Here is a 22,028-nt window from a genome sequence, read left to right as displayed (position 1 = left end):
TTTCCTTTGCAGATGGGGAGCAGGTGCAAGTGGATCTAGGTCACCTGGCCTAAGCCGCAGCCCAGCTGGTGCCTTCCCATTTGCTGCTCTTTTCCACCACTTCGCAAGCCCCGCCCACCTGGTGCCTTCCTGTTTTACGCTCTTTTTCACCACTTAGCAAGCACCACCCACCTTCTTAGCCCTGCCTCTTCCTTCCTGCTCCTAACTATTAGATTAAGGGCGCCTCTCGCCCGGGCGTCCTAAGCGAAGGGCAGACGATGAAAAGGGGAATTCCTGTTTGGACCTGTTCGGACCAGGAGGACCCAGGGTTAGACCGCCTGCTCAGACAGCAGGTAGGCATGCACCAACATGTGTTACTCCCTCTGGTCCCCCCGTGATGTTCCCTTGTGCCCCCCGATTCTCGCACACAGGTGTTGCCTGTTTTGCTTGATTCTTCTACCCTGCTCCCCCCTCAGCCTACTCAAGCCTACTTTTGCAGGAGTCTGTCCTGATATATTCTGGTTTCACGATCACCGTCTTGTGGACAATGCTGGATTTGACTTTTATGGACTTCATTCATTCATGGTGCGTCACCCTTTCTCAACTCTCATGCTGAACTTCTTTTGCATCTTGTACTCATGGTGGCCCTGAATCATGCTGTTCCCATCTTCATCTTGTATCCTGGCTTGCAACATTGTGTGTTACTACTGACTTCTGCAATTGTATTCACTCTTCCCTCTTGCTTCTCCACTCTTTTGACTGCTAACTCTCTGCTCTCTCCTCTTTTCCCTTCTCCCTTTTCCTATCTCTTCGCCTTACTTTCTTCTATGCACTTACTCTATCAGAATTGTCCCTGGACCAAGTATGATAGCAACCTCGTCTGTCTCCTCCTCCCTCCCCTTACTTGTTTTTTCCTCTCCAAGCCCCTCCAGCACTATCTGAAATGTCGTCAGGCCTAATATGATAGTCGCTTGTTTTGTTCCTCCCCTACCTTTCTGCACCCCTCTCCCTCACCTCTTGTTTTTTTTCCGGCTCTACCAGAAATGTCGTCAGGCCTAGTACGGTAGTCGCCTGTCTGTTTCCATTTCCTTCCCACTCTCCCCCTCCCTTCCTTATCTATGTTTTAGCTCTTGCACTATCTGAAATGTCATCAGGCCGAGTACGATAGTTAATTTACACATCCTTACTGTTCATGGCCTGTAAGAATATCATTGTTTTTTCCCTTGTTCCCTCCCTTGCCTTGAAGCGCTTTGAAACACATTGTGTATAGGCGCTATATAAATAAACTATCATATCATATATCATATTAAGGAGGGTCATGATGATAGATTTCAGAAAATTACTGCCCAAGTACATGCAATGGCAGGGACAGGCAACTTGAGTGTAGCGTCTGTTCCCTCATTTGGTCCCATAGATGATAACTCCTTGCTGGAGTTGTTATTGCCTGTGCGGATCCAATCGGGCTGCTGTGGAACAGGTTAATGTCTTGAGCCACGTGGGGGCGATACTAATAATGGTAGTATGGTGAGCCAACACAACGAGCAACAAGCATCTACAAGACTATCTAGTACTCCCTCCCTTTCCTTCCATCTAATGTACCTGAAACACAACTTACCACCATCCGAGAAGAGGGTGGAGAAAATAATACCCTCAATCATGAAGGGTCTGCGAGGGAAATTAATGAATTTGATAATAACACCAATATATCTATGATTAGCATATCTACTCCACTGCTTAGCCTACTCCACTTTGCCTTTAAAATCTTGATTAAATTATGTGATAATATTTATTCCCAGTCTCAATTACACAGTGAATATTTAAGTGTCCTTATGAAAAATAGTAAGTTGATGGACCATAATGAGGAATATGAAGAAGATTGAGAAGGAGAAGACTGATAACTCAGTGATGAATGTGGAACCTATAGCTTAACAAATCTGCCCTGAAGAGCTGCCTGTTACCAATAACTCCAGGAAAAAGTCCAGAAAAATTGACCGTACTAGCAAGCAGCAGCAGGGTAAGATTAAATTGGCTGAAAGTAATAAAGATATTGTTCCCTGTCATCCACTCAAGTCCACAATGACATCTTGCAAAGAATTGAAAAGGAATAAGAGGTGTGCCTGTAAAAGGGCTAATAGGAACAGAAAGAGGCAAGAAATGATATGTGGTATGTTAACAAGTTGGCTCTTACAAAATAACAAAGAAAATAGTAAAAAAGAACAGTCTTTGGACGAAGAATGTTCCTACTCTGAAAGTGATCTGGAAGGTTCATCGATCAGCTCGGTTACGACGCACACTAATGATAAGAGGAAAAATACAGTGAAAAGAGTGTTAGTGTGGAGAATAGGTATGCCACACTCGTAGAGCATGAGGAGGTAGTGGTTATTCCACGGACTCGGAAGATAAGTGAAAAACCTGATAAAAGAACAAAAAACCAATTAACTGAACCTGTTTGTTAGCATTATTTGCAACAATTCTGGAATTACGAATTTTTAAATCATGTGACTTTGAATTTATTGAACCAATAAGGAGACAGTTGGAGCAATATCAAGGGTACATTGTGCATTACCAGCTACAGTTAAAGTCATTAGAGCTCACAAAGAATCACTTGACTTTCTGGGCTATGATGTGGATACTAAGATTATAGATGAAGAACAGTGAAATTAATGTTTGCACTGTAAAATGGATAAACCAGACGAACAGAAAAATGTTGCACATAAAGTGGAGTCTGAAAATCAAGTGGGGGTATGATGGTTACAACAAGTGCTTGATATGATGAAAAAGTCTTGCCCATGAGTTTGCTCGATTGTGTCTTGGAATACTAGGGGACATGCCCATTTTATTAAGTCAGGGCTTTCCTTAGATAGAAATTTGCATAACCACATTTTTTCTACTTCAGGAGAACTGGTTGGTTAATGATTTTTTAGTAGACACACATGTGTTATTTTAAAACTATGCAAATAAAGGCCTTAAGGGTAGGCCATTCAGTGGCCTCGTTATAGGAGTTAGCCATGACTTTGATTCAGAAAGAGTTATGCCTTCTGGTACAAATGACAATGTACTAGTGGTTGTAATAAGTACAAAACCGAAAACTCATGGTGTTAACATTCTAATTATTAATGTCTATGATCCGGAGGAGTAAACGCTATGACCAATTTCAACACGATAGACACAATTATTTCAAACTGGTTGTCTGACACAAATAATTTGATGATTGTTTTAGGTGGTGACATACATGCACAATGTGGGGGTCACATCTCTGCCAATCATAAAGGCACGAATATTAAATGGAACACTAAAAAATGTAAGTTAATGACATCTAAAATATATCTACTTTATGAATCTATATATAAGCATGCCGATAACTTGAGTGGGGATGATATTGAGAGTATGATCAAAGGGATTACGATTGATGTTGCTTCAGTTAAAGGTACCCCTGAGATTATCAATGGTAAGAAGGCTAACTGCTCCTATGATGGAGAACTGTTGGTGGTAAAGCGTAAATATCGCTTCTCATTGCGCAAACTAAGGAATTCAAATATGGGATCTTCTGAGTTCAACAAAGAAAAAAAGTGGATGAAAAATGGTTATAATAATTGGTGTAAGCGTAGAAGATGTTCCAAGTTGAACACAAAATGGCAGATCATGACTAACACCTTTCAACGCAATGAATCTAGCTCTGTGTGGAAAGTAAGAAATGACCAAAAGGCTGGTATTTTACATCCAATAGGTGAGAAACCGTGGAATGCATATATTTGTAGGATGATGTATAAAAAAAATAGTGAGACCTGCCTTAGTGTTAATTGCGGAGGATGGACTCTCAAACTTCAGTCAAATGCATAGAAGAAATCATAGTAAAGTTGAACAAGTCATGAGATCCGGGTCCTAATGGACTTGCCACTTTAGTGATGAAATATGATCCCTACTTATGGAGCAATGTGCTATTTAGGTGGTTTACCAATGTATGCAGAGAGCGTTGCATCCCTAAATCTTGGAAGAAAGCTATCTCAATACCGGTGTATAAAGCAGGAGAAAGAGCCTTGCCAGATAATTATCGGCTGTTGTCGATTAGATTCTACTGGCAAGGTGTTCACCGCAATTGTACTAGAACATATTAAAGGCATACATAAAGGCAACAACTCAGAATTCATTGAAAAGTTGTTGGAGAAACAAAGACTGGGGAGTGGGTCTGAAATACCTAACCCTCCAGCAAATGTGGAAAATAATGAGGATGATAATGTGTCAGATATTATTGATGGGCTAGATGAGTTAGATGAGTCTCACAATGTGGGCCCTGTTGCTCCTCTGCTTGCTCAGCAACCTCAACCTTTGTCCACTTGGACCCCTACAGGTCTTACACTCAGTCATGAATTCATTGTTCTAGAAAAGATGAGGTTTGCATTGGAATTCAAACGTATTAATGTTCAAACTGTACAAAAGCATCAAGAACTTAAGCTCAGAAAAATGGAGTTGAACCATGCACTAGAAATGAAAAAGTTGTCTATTGAGAATGCTTCCCTCCCAGATTCTTCCAGGTCTTCCAGTCCTAAGAGGCAGTGTATGCCTAAAGAAAGTGTGAGTATGTATGAGGCTAAGCTTGATATTTTGGATTGGTTAGTAATGTTTGAGTATAACCATGGGATTCAAGACATTTTAGGGAATCAGTTGCTTCCTTGGCTCTTCTCTAGGCTACCCACTGTTGCATCTGATGTTGTGATGGAGTTGGGGGAGGTGGATAGTATGGATTATGAGTGTTTGAAGCTAGCCTTAATTAATGGATTTGGGAATACCCTTTCCCAGTACCTTAAGAGGTTTAGGACCCTCAAAAAGCATGATGACACCTCTTGGGTTACCTGGGTATGTGACTGTTGGAAAAATGTAGATGGTTGGGTTAAGGGTTACAGAGTTAACACTTATGAAGGTATGAGAAATCTTGTTATGTTGGAGTCAATATATGATGCATGCTCTCCTGAGCTCAGACAGCACTTGGCTGATTCTAAGGAGATAGATCCAAAGAAGTTAGCTAAGGCTGCTGACTTGTGGGTTGCCAACAGGGGTACTCACAAGGATTCTGGGGCAACTCAGAAGAAGGATAAGGTAAAACAGCCAAAGAAAGATAACAAGGAGAATTCTAATGCCTCCAATCCAAAAGAAGGCCCCAAACAGAATAAGGGTAAGCCACAAGGGAAACCGAATCAGGCTAGTGTACTTTCTGGACCAAAACCAGAAGGAGGTCAGAACAAACCCCCATTCATCACAACATTTCAGAAATGTTATGTTTGTGGGTCAACTGACCATGTGAAAGGGGATCCCAGATGCAAGGGTAAAACTTCAGGAGTTGTCAAGAATCCTACTCCAGTGCAAGCAGCTGGGGCATACACTGTTGCCAAACTGCCTAACAGGAACAAATGCCTTTATTTCAGGGCCCTCCTGTGTCCAAAGTGCAGGCAAATGACGTGGGACCGGCCCTTCTGGCATAGAAGTCCTCAAACACCTGAAAACAAACTGAAGACTACATTTCCCAGAGGCCCCGCGCGACCGCGAGCCTCTGGGAAGCTTTGGGACCACGCCCGTCCAATCGCGCATGCGCGCAGAACCCACGTGGATCCTCGCTTGCGCTACAGACCCTCCGCCAGAGAAGACGTGTCTCCACGGGCTCGTGCAGGCTGCTGTCAGCGGGGCCATTCCCCGCCTGCGAACACTGCAGGCCCCGCTGCTTGCTTGAGATAAGTGCTTTCACTCATTGGTTGGGAACGAGGGCGTGTGGGGGGTTTTGGTGATACTAACCCGCTCCTCGGGGCCTGGAGACGCCGTGGGTTGGGCTCCGGCACCGGCACCATTAACCCTTGGTTGGCAGACTTGCATGCCGGATTCCAATACTGTAGTGAACCGGGCACCCGGCATCGTTAACCCTTGCTTGGCAGAGCAGCATGCTGGATTCTATGTTGCAGCGAACCAGCACCATTAACCCTTGCATTCTTAGTGTTGCACGCCGCATGCTGCCTTTCGCAACACTCGAGCTAGTTGAGTTCATACTTGTCTAACGCTGTAAGGCACCAAGCTCATAGGTGTTTATTTTCTTGTAGTGGCAGAGCGCCGACTACGCGGTCTCGTTAAAGAACAGTGGAGTGATCGATCCATGACAGAATCCCGTACTTCCAAAGCTAAGTGCCTTAACCTTTTGTGTGGTTGAAATGCTCTCGTGTTGATGTTTTGGGGGCATTTACCTGTATGTCTGAATCCATGGGAAATGTGATACGGTAAAATCTATGAATCTATGAATGTGATATGGTATTGCCTAATGCATCCAAGCCTAGAGAAGTAATCTGGGTGTAGTAATTGGTAAGCACAAGAAAGTGCAAAGTGCATGAGTCCGGCAGTACCTGAGAGTCCACGGAATGCCCAGGAGGGCAGAACGTCATTTTTCCTGAACTACCCCATCCCTATCCAAAACCTCTCCCTTTCCCTCAACTCGGTTTACCAAATTCCCCCTACCTATCCAACCCAGTGGACCCTAACCCTCTTTCCCCGGCGGGTCGCGGATGCCTGAGTGTTGAATATCCCAGGCGCCAAGACCCAACGGGGAGGCAGGTGTACGTGCTACCTCCGCGCAAGACAACGTTCCTGACAGGAGTCCACACTGTCTCCTTAGCCTTCTCCCCAGAGGAAGAAGTACCTATGGCAAGTTGAATGTTTCGCCTACTGGCTGATGAACCCACGAGAGTCTCAGCAAGTGTTTCATTAGTGTCCCTGGGTTTGAGGGAACATAATTCCATCCCAGATAATACTAAAGAGTATTATAAAGATAGTGTTCTTGTGAATGGCCAGGAGACTCCTGCCATCAGAGAGACTGGAGTTAGCATAACTGTAGTTGATGAATAAGGTTTCAAGGTAGAGGATGTTGCTAAGTCACCCAAACACCTAACCAAGTTAGCTGGAGGCCCTGTGCAAATGCTTACCCAGTTACCAGCTCTCATACAGTGCAATGGCATGACTGTCAAGATACCTGTTAGTGTGCAGAGTGAAGTGCCTGGGAGAGTCCTGTTGGGTAACGACCTGAAAACCCTTGGAGTTGTGTCTAGTACCCCCGGGCCTCCCAGTAAAAGGAGACAGGAGCTCACTAGGCCTGCAAGGGAGAGGACCTTGAGAGGCTCTCCAGGGGACTTGATAGAGGAAATGATCACCCCCACTCCACAGGACTTGCTCACTGCTATTTCAAGAAAGATAGAGGCAAACAGGAAACCTAAGAACTTACAGAAGAAAGCAGATATCACCCCTGTGCTACCAAAAAGGACATCCACAATATTTTTCAAAGTCACACCTGTGACTCCTCCACCAGCTGAGGCTGAGTGTGAGGTACAACCCTGCGTGGTTGATTCCTCTGAAGAATCAGATCTGGAAGAAGACATTAATCTAGTTGGCGATCTAGATCCCGTTGACCATCCTGAGCTGCAGTCGTTACTGGCAGAAGGTGGACCCAACAGGGCAGACTTCAGCAGAGGACAAAGAGAGTGTCCTACACTTGAAGATCTTCACCTACAAGCAGCTTCTCAGCTCAATGGGCAAGAGCTTGGGAAGCATAGGTTACACTGGGAAGATGACCTCTTCTACAGTGAACCAACTGAGTCAATCCCTGGGGACTGCAAAAGACGTTTAGTGCCCCTAGAAAACAGACTCCAGTTCCTACAGTTCATTTGAGTTTCAAAACAACCAAGGAAAGGCTCTCTTTATACTTCTACTGGCCTAAGATGGGTGCAGAAATTGACAAATTATGTAGGAGCTGTCACACTTTCCAAACCTCAGGCAAGAGTGGTGCCAAAAATGTGGCACCATTGGTGCCTCTCCCAGTGGTGGGGGTTCATTTTGAGAGGGTGGGCATCTACATTGTTGGTCCCCTTGACCCTCTCACGTCTTCAGGAAACAGGTTTATCCTGGTTGTAGTAGACCTTGCTACTAGATATCCTGAGGCAATACTTATGAGAACTGTTATGGCTCAGGCTGTGGCTAAGGCTCTACTTGGTATTTTTACCAGAGTAGGGTTTCCTAAGGAAGTGATATCGGACAGGGGATCCAATTATATGTCCCACTACATGCAAGCCAAGTGGAAAAACGGTGGTGTCACTTACAAGTTCTCTACAGCCTACCATCCTCAAACCAATGGACTGGTAGAGAGGTTTAATTGTACTATGAAGAGCATGATAAGTGCTTTAGAAGAACCCCTTAAGAGAAAGTGGGGCCCTCGACTACCATGCCTTCTCTTTGCTTCTAGAGAAGTCCCTCATGAGGGAGTTGGATACAGTCCCTTTGAACTTCTCTATGGCCATCCAGTCAGAGTCCCCTTGGCCCTGATTAAGGAGGGGTTGGATAGTGCTCCTTCCCCCAAGCCAGAGTGACTGCCTATGTGATAGGTCTCTGGAGGAGAATGTAATACATGATGGCAGAAGCTAGTGATAACTTGAAAGCAGGTCAGGCTCGGGTCAAAAATTGGCATGACCAGAAGGCCAACATGGTTAAGTTTACTCAAGACCAGCTTATACTAGTTATGGTGCCAACAAGGCAGAAGGCCTTGCAGGACACATGGATAGGACCCTTCAAGGGTGTGGGAAAACCTGGAGAGGTGAACTATCGGGTGGACTTAGGCAGACCTAAGGAGGCTCCCAGAGTCTTTCACACCAACCATTTGAAGGCATTTGTCTGGAGACCAGAAGTGCGAGCTTTGCTTCTAGCTTCAGCTCCAGAGGAGGAGGAGAGTGAATCTCTATCTGACCTACTAAGAGGCCAATCTTTAGACAAGAAAATAGAACAAGTTAATCTCTCTTCTCATCTGACATCTGAACAACAGGAGGAGTGCAAGTTTCTGTTAAATCAGTTTGCCTCCCTGTTTTCACTTTCACCAAGATTGACCCGTTGGGGCCAGCATGAAATTCTAACTGGTGACGGTTTACCTGTGAAAAGCAGAGGTTACAGAATGTCAGACTATGTAAGAACCCACATAAAGGAGGAGGTCAACAAGATGCTTGATCTCGGGGTTATAGAGAGATCTACAAGTCCATGGTCTAGTCCAGTTGTTCTAGTACCAAAGGCAGGGTCCAAGGAGTTGAAATTCTGTGTGGACTATAGAGCCCTAAATGCAGTCACAAAGACTGATGCGCATCCTTTACCAAGGACAGATGAATTGGTGGATAAACTTGGTGCAGCCAAGTATCTCAGTACATTTGATCTGATGTCAGGCTATTGGCAAATAGCCCTGACAGACCATGCCAAGGAGAAAACTGCATTTTCAACTGTAGCAGGTTATGCCTTTGGGATTAAAGAATGCACCTGCTACATTCCAGAGGTTGGTCAATCAAGTTCTGAATGGGATGGAAGACTTCTGCATGGCATACTTGGATGACATTGCAGTGTTCAGCCCTACTTGGAAAGAACATGTTCATCACTTAGGATATGTATTGCAGGCTCTTGAGCAGGCCAATCTGACCATAAAGGGAAGTAAATGTCAAATTGGTCAGAGCAAAGTGGTCTGCCTTGGTCATGAGGTAGGAGGAGGTGAAATAAGGCAACTGCCTAGCAAAGTACAAGCTGTACAAAACTGGGCCACCCCTACTACTCAAACCCAGGTGAGGGCCTTCCTGGGTCTCACTGGGTACTAAAGGAATTTCATAGAGAACTATGGGACCATAGCTTCTCCGTTAATTGTAGACTCCTCTCCAAAATTCCCTAAAAAGATTAGATGGTATGAGGAGTACACTCAAGCCTATGACAACCTGAATAAAGCCCTTTGTCAAGATCCAGTCCTAAGAGTTCCTGATTATCACCAACCCTTTATTGTGCTGACAGATACATCCAATACAGCTATAGGTGCAGTCCTTAGTCAACTGGATTTCTTTATCAGCAGGAAGCTGAAGGAACCAGAAGCAAGGGGGGCAACCATTGAGCGTGAATGCTTTGCTATTGTGTGGTCTCTGAAGAAGTTTAGACCATACTTGTATGGATCTACTTTTGTGATTCAGACAGACCACCAACCCTTGAGATGGTTAATGCAAATGAAAGGGGAGAACCCAAAACTACTAAGATGGTCAATCTGCCTATAAGGGTTTGATTTCACCATTGAGCAAAGATCAGGATGTCACCACCAAAATGGTTGCCCTAGGATGTTTGTAACCGACTAGAGTGAAGAGATTCATCCAGGTCTGGATTAAATCCTCTTGTCCCTTTGTCTGGGGGGGGGGCGGCGAGTGTTAGGGAGAATTCTCCAGAATTGCTCATTTCCCTTACCTGATTAGTCCCTCAGCAGCTTTACTGGATTTCTAGGATTTATTTTTTCACCTGATAAGAGTGTGAGCCTTTTTTTACCACACTTACATGTGTTTTTGCTGTGTGTTGTACATTTTGTGCTCATAGATTATGGAGTCTCACCTACTCCATAGGCATCATCTTTTTACTGTGTGTCAAACAGCAGCTTTAGTGCAGTGACACAGGATTGTCTTTTTAGACTTCCCACTGACTGCTGTCTCCCAGAACATGTAAAGTTGCCATTGACTTTACTAGTCTTTGTAAATCTACAGACCCAGTACAACCTATCGTCCAATAGATTACTGGAAGGGTTAATAGTTATCCCTTTTTGTCTGTTTCTAATGGAACATTATTTTGTTCCCCTTTCTCTAAAATTTGGCTGGTGGCAGTGGTGTCTACCATTTTTATTCTACTGCAAGCTATGAAAATAGCCTCAGTACTGTTAGAGGCTATGGTGGGAGCCTCAAACTCTAACCCGCTGGACCCCATTTAATTTTATTTGGTTCTGGTCGGGTTTATTCACCATTTCTTTTTGTAAAGGTCTTTCTCATGTTTTATCTCCAAGCCAAACCAGGTTTGGTTCCTTTGTTCGCCATCCTTTAGCGGGCTTCTGCACAGAAGCTCTCCTTAGGCCCCTGCGTGTCTGGGTGGACAGGATGTGAGGGAGGGGTTTGAGGCCCCCTGCACAGGGTCTCCTTGGAGACCCAAGTCACACTCTAGTTTGATTGGCTAGGTGACTGTCCTGTCAGGACAGCCATCCTGCTATGTGATTGACAGCCAGGATGTGTGAATGGGGGAGAACTGCTTAAAAGCAGGTCTCTGGGACTTGGATGGCAGAGTCGCCACTGGAACGAGAGAACCAACGAGGAGCTAAAGGAAGACGACTGCTGCAACTACTGGACATCGCGGTGAAGCCCTGCTGCAGGTCCGAATCACCTGAAACTTTGATGACCGAGGAGATCTGCAAGGAGTCTTCTCCCCTTGAGCCTGGTGGGACCAACCAGCTCACAAGCCCTTGGACCTCCTCTTCAGCCTGGTCAAATTTGCTGTGCTACACGGATAGCCAGTGAGAGAGAGTCCATTTGTGCTTTTAAGGAGTGCACCTTTTATTCAACGCTGTGCTCTGCGGCTGGCTTCTTCCCTGGGCAGTGCAGGACCCTCCAGTCTTCCTCCTTCTTGTCACCACGACAGTCACTTCAGGAACCGTGAGCCTGCAGCAACTGCCAGGAACAACCGCCTCAGCTATGGCATTCTTCTTCATTTAAGGTACTGTTTGAATCTGGTCGTTCGTTCAATCCGACTGCAGTGAAAGTGTTTGAAATATCTTGCCTCTCCGAAGGCTTGCCCTTCTCTACACTTTTGAATAACTTTTCCTCCGACCAACTTCATTTTGAACTCTTGGCAAAGACTTAACCGCAAACTACTCCGAACTGTGTGATCCTCTGCAAAGACTCTGAACCATTAACATTGGCCCAGGCCTATTGATTTGAATCCTAGTTGTAGTAAGCCTTTTCTAGATTGCCCAGCCTATCACTTGCTGGTGTTGTTGAATTTTGTTAACCTTGTCCTTTCCCTCCCTTTTTTATCACTGGAGTGCCATTTTGCTCACACTTCATTTTGAGCTTAACTTGTCCAGAAATTATTGGGTGTTGTGCAGTGTATAAAGATTGTGTTTTTATGCTGCTTTATATTAATGAACTGTTTTATAACTGATAGTGTAAATAAATGTATATTATTATACCCATAAACCTTGAATCAGTGTTTGAACCATAGAAATTGCTGTCCTTTGTGTAACTTCTGATACTACTCACCATCACTACCACTTTACTGTGTAGTACAGGCTTGTACCAAAGGTGAATTTGTACTTGCACTTATAGTCTTAGTTATGGGTGGTGTTACCAAAGGGTACTGCATATGCTCCTGCCTTACAATTACCACCAGGATACTGGCAGGGTCGTAATGAGGCCCAATGTTTGGTCATCACATTTATGGATTGTTATGACAGCCTCTCAGACATTAAGTATATAAAGGATACACTGTCAAGTTGATGATGTTTTTCGGTAGATTTATTCCAGTTACACAGATCATCAGTTGGAAGCAGGATCATCAGGAGATTAAGAGGAAGAAGGACAAGAGCCCACTAACATCTCAACTGCCTGGGCTGGAACCCACTCATCCACAAACATTCCACACTCACCATTCCAAACTCACAGCATACATTCCACATATGACATCTGTCTAAACACTTCATACAAGCAGGAAGGAAGGGCATTCCTAACACCTCCTTCCCTTAGAGCAACAAACATACCCACACACACTAGACAGGGAAGAAGACCAAGACCTAACATGGATGTCTATCTTGCACTGTTTCTGTTTGTAGTCAGCCTTCCTCTTTTTGGATATGGCTAACTATGACTATGCCAGACATAGTGGATCTTTCAGCTCAACTGCTGGCCAGTGTGATTAACAACTGCTAGTGAATTTTGCCTTTCTGGTTTCTTGACCTTGCTTCTTTAATATGCTGAGAAGTAGCAGTTCACACAATAAATATATTCACAAACTGATCAAAGAACAATTATGCTTTTGTGATTCGTTATGATATTATCTATAACAGTAACAGTTCCGACCTTTAACACCTACTGCCATGAATCACACGGTTCTGATGCCCACCCGTGGACTGAGAGGAATTCTTTCTTGCATGTAACATGGCAGACCGACTGCATGCAGAATGTCTTTGATTGCTGTGTCTGTTCTCTCCTTTTACATGACATGATCTGGCTTCAGGGTTTCCTCTATCTTCTGTTCCTTTTAATTGATGTGACATGTGCAGCAATCATAGATTCAGATTCATTATTGACAGCAATCTCTCCTACTGGCAACACATCAACAACAATAGCCTAAAACAATTTGTATCAACTTGCACTCATCAAAAAAACAAAACCCTTTCTCCCACCTTAGTATTTCAAAACCAGGGTCCAGGCCCTGGTAACCTCACATCCTGATGGAGGGAACACCCTACTCACCAAGGTCCCAGCCATGTAGTTGGCCTCCCTTCGGGATGGTCAATGCATCACTGCATAACTCATAACAGGATCTAAACAATGGGACTACATCTCCCCATCCTAGGGGACGTACACTGGCTAAGCACCCAACCATGATACTCTTAACAATCGGCCGAAAACCAAGCAACCTAGCATCATAAATCACAGACTCAAGTCGATTACACTCCTCTAAAAGCCATGCCAGTATGAGAAAACCAAGCAACAGCTTTCATTTTCAACCCCAAGCCTACTCAAGCAGACTTTAATTTGCAACTAAGACTATGTAAATACTTTTGTAGTCCTGGTAGTGGGTCAAAACCCTACCATCCATAAACAATCTGGTGGTCTCTTAGGACCCGATACTTCTAGGTATCTACCACCCTTGTAGTATGGGATATACAAGCTAGTATAACCTGTAACCTCGCCTTCCCCCAACTTCTGTTAGCCAAATTACTTGTACAATACTTTGACTATACCTACCTAGGTTCACGTTCTATAGCTCCAAATACATATTGCAAATACATGCATGCAGTGACAGTGCTTTCCAAGGAGTATCTCTATTTGCTTTCACTTTTCTTGCAATATCCACATTCTGTATTTTTAACATGTAGAACATTTGATGACAAGACAACCGTTGACTGCCAATGGAATCCAAAACAGCCATTCTATTTTTAAAGGATTATGAAGTGACTTCCTTAAAAAGCATTACACGTGTAGACCCTGACTTATCAACAGAAGGTTCCAACATAAAATATGCCTGTTTTGCATACTCCAAAACGCTGCAAAACGCAATTCACTTTGAGACCCCCTCCAGAGAGTAACCCATAATTTAAAAGTATAATTTCAACAAATGGTGACATATTATAGTGTGACAAAATGCATTGTTTTTTTTTAAAGTAGCATTCCTCATCAATAAAATGTTCAGTATGTAAAATATACAACAATGCCCCACTGCATGCATTGTATAGTAGACAATTCTACAAGAACACATTAAATGGCTTCTTCAACCATTTCATTTGATTCAAATCAAAATGAATGGTGGCCTTTTTAAATAAAACTCTTTTTATATCAAACATTCTAATTTAAACTTCCCATAAACTGTATATGAGATTTTCAGCTATTTGATACTGTGTGCCAGAGGCTGGTAAAAAAACATAAAGTAAAATAAATATCCTCGGATACACACCGTTCAATCTATGCATATTTCTACAACTACTTGTGTCTGACTGTCTCACACCATTGGATTTCTCGTCTTGACTTTTCATGTTTTTTTTTTTAATTTCTTTTCCCACCTTTTTTGACTGCTTTGACTTTTCCTGAAGCACCCCAAATCACCCGTTGTAAACTGATAACTTCCTTTAAAGGTTTTTAAATGTAATGTAATGTATTATCATGTTGACTGTGAGATACAGTAATTGGAGCAGTATGCACTTCTTGGGGAAATGTGGTGAGATTTACAATACTAGCTATAATCATGACTAAACTTACATATCGGCCAGATCACTTTTTCTCCTGCGTTTGGTCCTATGTAGGTGCCCCCACTCCATATGAATATCACAAATATGTACAAATAGCTCAAGATCCAAATAAAACATACGTGAAAGAACATAGCGCCCTCCTTTAACATCTGCCAGTAAAAGCCACATCTCTTTCAAAAATAGCATGAGGTTAATTCAGATATTCATTATATAACCAACCATAAAATAGCTAAATGTCTGCAGGCCATTGTAAACAATGCACCAGCAGAGGGCTTTAGTCACTGTTAAAAGGCTAGCTAGGTTTCACCCAACATTACATATTAATAGTGAGCCTTTACCTTAGCTGTCATTCGGCCTTTGCAATGCTCACTCCAATGTTCTAAACAGCTTCTGGAACTGTTTCCTTTTCTCTTTCCTTTCTGATAAACCTGTTTTGTGATTTTTCAATATTATATATAGAATTGTTGCCAGAGAACAGAGCTGTAACAAGTATTGTAAGGTGTGGGCCCAGATCATCCATTACAGTCCCCCACTGTATATACTAGACTGTAATGCCACATTATAACATTGGATTTGTGGCATGCCATTGTTAAACAAAAATGGATCAGTATAGGAACTTTTAAAAGAGTTCTCTAAACTACCAACATTCTACTTCAAAACTCAATGTTTTTCTTAAACAACATTCCACAGATTCCAAACAACGTATTAAACGTAAGAATGAAGACCATGACTTCTTATTGTCTACAAACGGTCCTTTTTAAATATTCTACAAAAACAATGTTCTAAATGGTTTTATGACAGTTATATATGTAACATAGAATAAACCCAAGAATGTTACTTATGTATTCATTTATTTATCTATGTATTTAATGTGGTTTAGTTCGTTAGGAACTTTTCACAACTTAAAACATTTAGACAATTAATAATTAAAACAGTGTGCAGCATTAGAAACAATGAAAAAATACTAAATGCTTGGGATACAAATGTACACATTTCTCATATTAATCTTTTAACGACTGCCTGCCAGACCCTATACATTGCAAATATTGTTTTGGGGGAATTAAGGCACTAGTGCCAAACAACTGTTCCTTTAATGGTATCATATTCGTGTACATATTTGCCTAATAAGCACATATATGTGGAGCCTAATTCCTTGCACTCCATCATTACATGTTTAGCAGTCTCATAGAAAGTGTCTGATTTACATATTCGACAAAACCTTTTATCCACAGGCACTTTCAATACAGGTCCATGTATAGCTAGCACCTGTAGACGATCTGTGCACATTAACATTAAAAACAGGAACCAACTAACATTCAGTGACGGACTAAGCAGCAAGTATGCTTGTGCAATTTTTAAAAAGTATATATAATTTGAAAAGGAAAGGAGTCGTTTTTTTTTTATTTGGCCAAGTGATCAAAATTCTAATTCTAATCCTAATCCTCTAGTTTCATAACAAACGATTTTTGCAACTAATTTTATTTATTTTATTTTTCACATTTGTATAGCGCACAGGCAGCCCAGGGGCATTGTGGCGCTGTTACTTGCAGCAGGCTTAGTTACATTTTGCATAAGTTACAGCATTGGGTACATAGATGTAACACATGTTATGCATAGAAGCGTACACAGTTCAAATATTCATGTAGGGGATGAACGTAAAGAACGGGGTAAAAAAATCAGGCAAATAGGGTGGTTTTCAGGGTTTTTACGGAAGGCGGTGAGTGAAGGTTGAGCTCGCAGGGCAGTGGGGAGGGCATTCCAGTGTAGGGCCGCTAGGTAGGGGAAGCTGGCAACCCCTGCTCTTGCTCTTTTTGCCGTGGGTACGGTGAGTAGTTTGGCATAGGGGGTCCTAATTGGTCTTGAGGACATGGCCGGGTGGATCCTTTGCGATAGGTATGCTGGTGCTGCAGAGTGAATGCATTTGTGTGTGAGGGTTAGGGCTTTGAAGATGATCCTCTCTTTTATAGGGAGTCAGTGGAAGGCTCTTCTAGCAGTAGAGATATGCTCTCTTTTGGAGATGCCTTTTGCTGCGCGTAGGGCGTTGTTTTGAGTAACTTGCAGTTTCTCAAGATTTTTTGTGGAGGAAGAGATCATTGCAGTAGTCCAGACGTGATCCGGTGATAGCCCTAGTTATGTATGTGCAGGTGTCGTTGGAGAGGTAGGGTCTGACTGCATTGAGGAGTTTGGCCTGGTAGGAAGCCGAGGAGGCAATGGCGTTCACCTGTCTGGTCATGGTAATAGAAATCATCCGTCCGAACAGAATCTGATTAAAAAACCTAAAGATTGATTCAATGTCGTCGTCACACACTTGCTGCCTCATGGCCATTCCAATAGTAGATAGCAAAGGGCATACAGGTTTAGTCATGGCTTTAATAAACAAAAGCCCCTGCTTCTTCAAGACATTTGCCTCAAGATACATTTGACCCAGATCGAATCTTAACATTTCCAGAGGGACACCAGATGGCAGACCAATCATTTTCTTCCAGAATATATCCTCAATAATGTGAAGCCAAGTCAGATCACTCAAGGTCAATGCCTCCAAACCATGTAGGATAGCTGCACAAAAACATGGCTTATAAAGATGGATTCCACCCATTTGTTTAGAAAATGTAGCTATTAGCAAGGTAAGCTGAGCAGCCTTCCTTTTTTAGAGACAATACAATTGAGAAAGCCTTAACTAGTGTTAATCTCCATGTCCAGATATTTGTAACAATCAATATAATCAATAATCCCTTCCAAAAGAATACGTTTTGGTCTCCCTATTGGGTCCCCTGCACCCTACTTCTTCCATGCACTCTGACCTTCCTCCATCGGCTCCAACCCTGCTGCCTCTTCTGAAGCAAGGAACCTCCGAGTCATCTTTGATTCCTCCCTTTCCTTCATCCCTCATATCAGGAAATTGTTAAGAACTCCCACTTTCAGCTCTTCCTCCTCATAGAAACTCTACCCTTCCTCACTTTCCTCACTTTCCCCCAGAGACTCAATGATACCGTGCTTTGGTTCTATCCATGTTTGACTATTGCAAAAGCCTACTCCTTAATCTTCCTCGGTCCACCCTGCGACCCCTCCAGCTCACCCAGAATATGGTAGCAGGATTTATCCTTGGCCTCAAGCACAGGGACCACATCTCGCCTGCCCTACAAAGCCTTCACTGGCTCCCAGTCTCAGCACAAATTAAATTAAAATCCCTCTGTATCATCCACAAGGCTATCTGGGGTTAGGGGCCACTCTATCTTTAACACTTCTTTACCAAATACTCCCCCTCTAGACTCCTATAGTCCTCTGGCACCAACTCCCTGCGGGTGAATCGGTTTGCTAAACAGAGAGCTGGTGGTCGATCACTTTCCTCGGTGGTCTCCCTCCTGTGGAATAGTCTCCCTCTCCCTCTGCGTCCTGAGCAGGACCTCCTTAAGTTTCCGAAAAACCCTCAAGACCTTTCTCTTTACCTCTTCCTTCTCCTCCTCTCTAACCTGCTAATCATACAGTAGCATGACTGATGTGCAGGGACTTTATGTATCCTTAGTGCCCTAGAGTCGCGTGTTCGCGATGGAAATTGGATGTGTTGATGTTTGGAAACTACATCTCCAACGATGCATCATGAAATTTGAAAGTGTGTGTTCCAAACACTATCTTAATTCATCTCTCCTACTTCGTATTCCGGTGTGTACTTGCGTACTTCACTCAAAGTAACTCGTCCTCTCGGGTGCTATGCTTGCATCCGAAGCATTCCGCTGTTGCAAACGGCTCTGTCCGCGAGGTGTCTATGCGTTCGGATACCAAACATCCTCAGTGCCCTGACATCCCACATCTCTCATCCCACCCGCTCTCTATTTACTGCACTTACTTAGGCTCATTCTCCCCACGGGAGGTTGCATTTATTAGCCTCTCTTATTAGCACTTCACCCTGAGCGCTTCTCCATATGCACCGCAGCACCTATCCCTTATCCCCTCCCCTCTGCACTTCCACGTTATGAACACTCACAAGGCATAGTAGGTTTGTCGCCCCTCCCTGTTTTTCTCATTATTTGTTTGCACTATTTATTCAATTATTCACTTACTTATCTTTGATCTAAGTTAATTGTCTCCTTACCCCTTTCCCCACCCTGTTGCCCTGTGGGCGCTTTTAAACAGTTTTTGCTAATTGTACAGGCACCTAACAAATGACCAATAAATAAATAATTAAATACATGTTTACCACTTTGGCAGAGTATTGCATTATTTTTGTATTGTGCCTATTTATTTTTAAGTTATGTTCACCAGCATATCTCCACAATGTTTTGGTAGTTTTTAGTAATCCAGAGAAAGTTTGGTTGAATATTACAAAATTGTCTGCATATGACAGACAAACAGTATGTGATGAAGATAATGTAGGAGGGCAGTTTATGATAGATTTCAAAGTGAATGGGGAAATCAGCTAGATATAAATTAAAAAGGGAACCAAGGCACATCATTGCTTAAGCCCACTACTAGTGGAGACAGGGGACATCATTGCCCCCCTGCTATTCGTCTAACATGGACACTGGTTTCGTCATGCAACAATTTTAGAAAGTGCAAGATATGCCCTGGGCAGCCATATGACTCAAACTTCTTCTAGAGTCTACTTCTGTTTACAGAGTCAAAAGCAGCTCAACATTCGATCAAAAGAGCATATCCACCAATCTCAAATTATGAGAGGTGGCAGAGCCGACTCTAAAGCCAGTTTGAAATGTGTGCAGTAGCTGACTAACTCAGACCATTTATGCAATTCATCCAGTATAAATATAGTGGAAATCCTGCCGCTAATGTCAAGCATTGATAACCGTCTATAATTTGTTCAAATATACTTATCTATTGATAATTTGGGCATGCTAACTGCAACATTTAAATGCCTACCATTCACCTTTCTCGGAATTCTGCTTAATATATTCACAATATTGCCCCTCATTTATTGGGTTTGTCACCAGTCTCCTTTTATTTCCCTTTGCCATCCCTAATAATTGCCATATTTCTGTCATTTCATGAGTGATCAATACCCCAATCATCTTCTGCCACTGTCCATTTCTACTAGAAGCTCTCAACCATTTTACTCAATTTGTATATCTATTTTTATTTTCTTAGTAGTACTTATTAGAGCTAGTGGGTCAAAAATACTTTTCTTTGCTTGACGGATTTCCCAGCGCAAATGTTGCTTGGCATCTGAAATTTCCCTATCAAACACTCTTGCTGCCTTCTTTGTATCAAGAAGAACATAATTACCTTTACATAGAGCAATTCTCTCAGTGAAATCAGTAAATCCATTTTCTATTTCATCAGCAGATAATTTCTCAAGGTGCTAAAGACATCCGTCCCCATTGTTACCAACCAGCGTATTTGCTCGAAACAATTTTCTTACATGTCCAACTGGTATGACTTCCGGCATGATTAACATACACGTCCTCAATCTTTTCATTATCGTGGACGCAAAAGACAGGGGAAAGATGCACGGTAAGTTCTCCATGATCACCGAAACACTATATGTGATTGGCCCATCCACATGAATGTTTACATCCTTGCTAGCAAAGAAATAGCCTTCTTTTTCCCACTTGCCCAGGTATAGATACCAGGGCAATCCCCCATGGTATGTCCATTTAACATGACCAAGTCCCACTCATTTAGGAAATTCAGCCACTTTTATCCCATGTTTATTTGCAACATTCTGGACCAAAGTACTTTTACTCTTAACTTTTTCAGTTTCAGTAGTTTCATCACCACATAAGCAACGTGCCTTTCGTTAACCTCCCAATAGAACAGAATCATCATTCTCCCCCACCATCCAGTCGGTCAACAATTCGGAGATGCTATTAAATAATGCTTCTGTACTGTCCATGTTTAACACTAACATTCTATGACCACTGACCAGGTCACTATTCCTGAATTCAATGGCCAGAATATACATTTCGGGATGTGGAGTTTTAATTCTATCAGCTTTCACTGCAACTATCAGATTCCCATAAGGCCGACCAAGTTCGCCCTTTTTTGCACATGTTTCAAATATTTGTTAGCCATCAATCTATAGTTTGGATATTAGCCAGCTCTCCTCCAGTATAAATAAATGGATATCCAACAGAATATCACAAAATCTGGCAGGCTCAATAAATGTCTAAACCCATAGGTGCTCAAGGTTACCATGGAATATCTTCAAGCTTGTAAAGTATATTTAACAGGAAGTGAATTACAAAGCCATTTCAGCACATAGTGTGCATCATCACACGACACATCTCTAGATACCCTTTTCCCAAACACGTTTGTAGTTATTTGCAGACTCCCCAATGCAATATGGCCAGTATCATCACTATTTGAAACAACTGTTCTCTGTTCAACATCCAGTACAGACCCTAATTTCAAAGGTGTATCATGATGGGCATGAATCGTTATAGCTCTTTCTGCAATATAACAGTGTATACAAGTTACATTAGGGTTGGCACAGTCTGTAGGTTTAACAAAATCACAGTCATTTAGTACACGCATAGGAGCACGTGTTTCAATAAAGACAACAGGTGAGTACGGTTAATTCTCATCTCTTTTTTTTTGGTGAAGCCATATTATAGTGATGACTTTAGTATCAGCATTCACAATGGGTTCAATAATGCATGGGTTGTCTGATTTCGCCTCACAAATAGCATTTGGGATGCATAAAATGTCTCTTTTAGAACGTTTAGGAGTAGAACAATTATCTACACAATTAACACTACTATTTTCAAGGTCAGACACAGTGATTTCCAATACATCAACTTGGGCAGTATTGGACTCTGATCAATTTCCTTATACCAACCAACTAAGAGTGCCTACATTCTTATGCATTATTTTATTTTATTCCCCTGCAATTTTCCCTTTTTCTTTTTTGATGTTTTACCATTAATAGGCGATGCCGGTTGAATCCATGAATATTCTAAGCTGGTGTTTTTAATTTTGTTTGGCCCTAGCGTGCATACCATTCATGCATTTAGTTAACCAAATTTATTTATGTGTCAAACTAATTTCAGATGAAGTATTAGATACCATAGAAACCTTTTCATCTAGCAGAGCTTGTTTAGTAACTTTTTCACTTGAGTGTAATTGCACAACTGCAACCACACTATTAGGAAACACTGTAACCGTATATCCCCCTCAATGATGGCCTACTCATTTAAATTCCAATCTGCACAATGATCAGAAGCTTGTGCTGTCACACCAACGCCTTTGACATTTTCTCGAATGTGCCCACATAGCCGTAGTATGATTT

Source organism: Ambystoma mexicanum, chromosome 6p, assembly GCF_040938575.1.
Source record: "Ambystoma mexicanum isolate Mex_15411 chromosome 6p, UKY_AmexF1_1, whole genome shotgun sequence".
NCBI classification, from domain to species: Eukaryota; Metazoa; Chordata; class Amphibia; order Caudata; family Ambystomatidae; genus Ambystoma; species Ambystoma mexicanum.
This window is presented reverse-complemented; position numbering follows the sequence as displayed.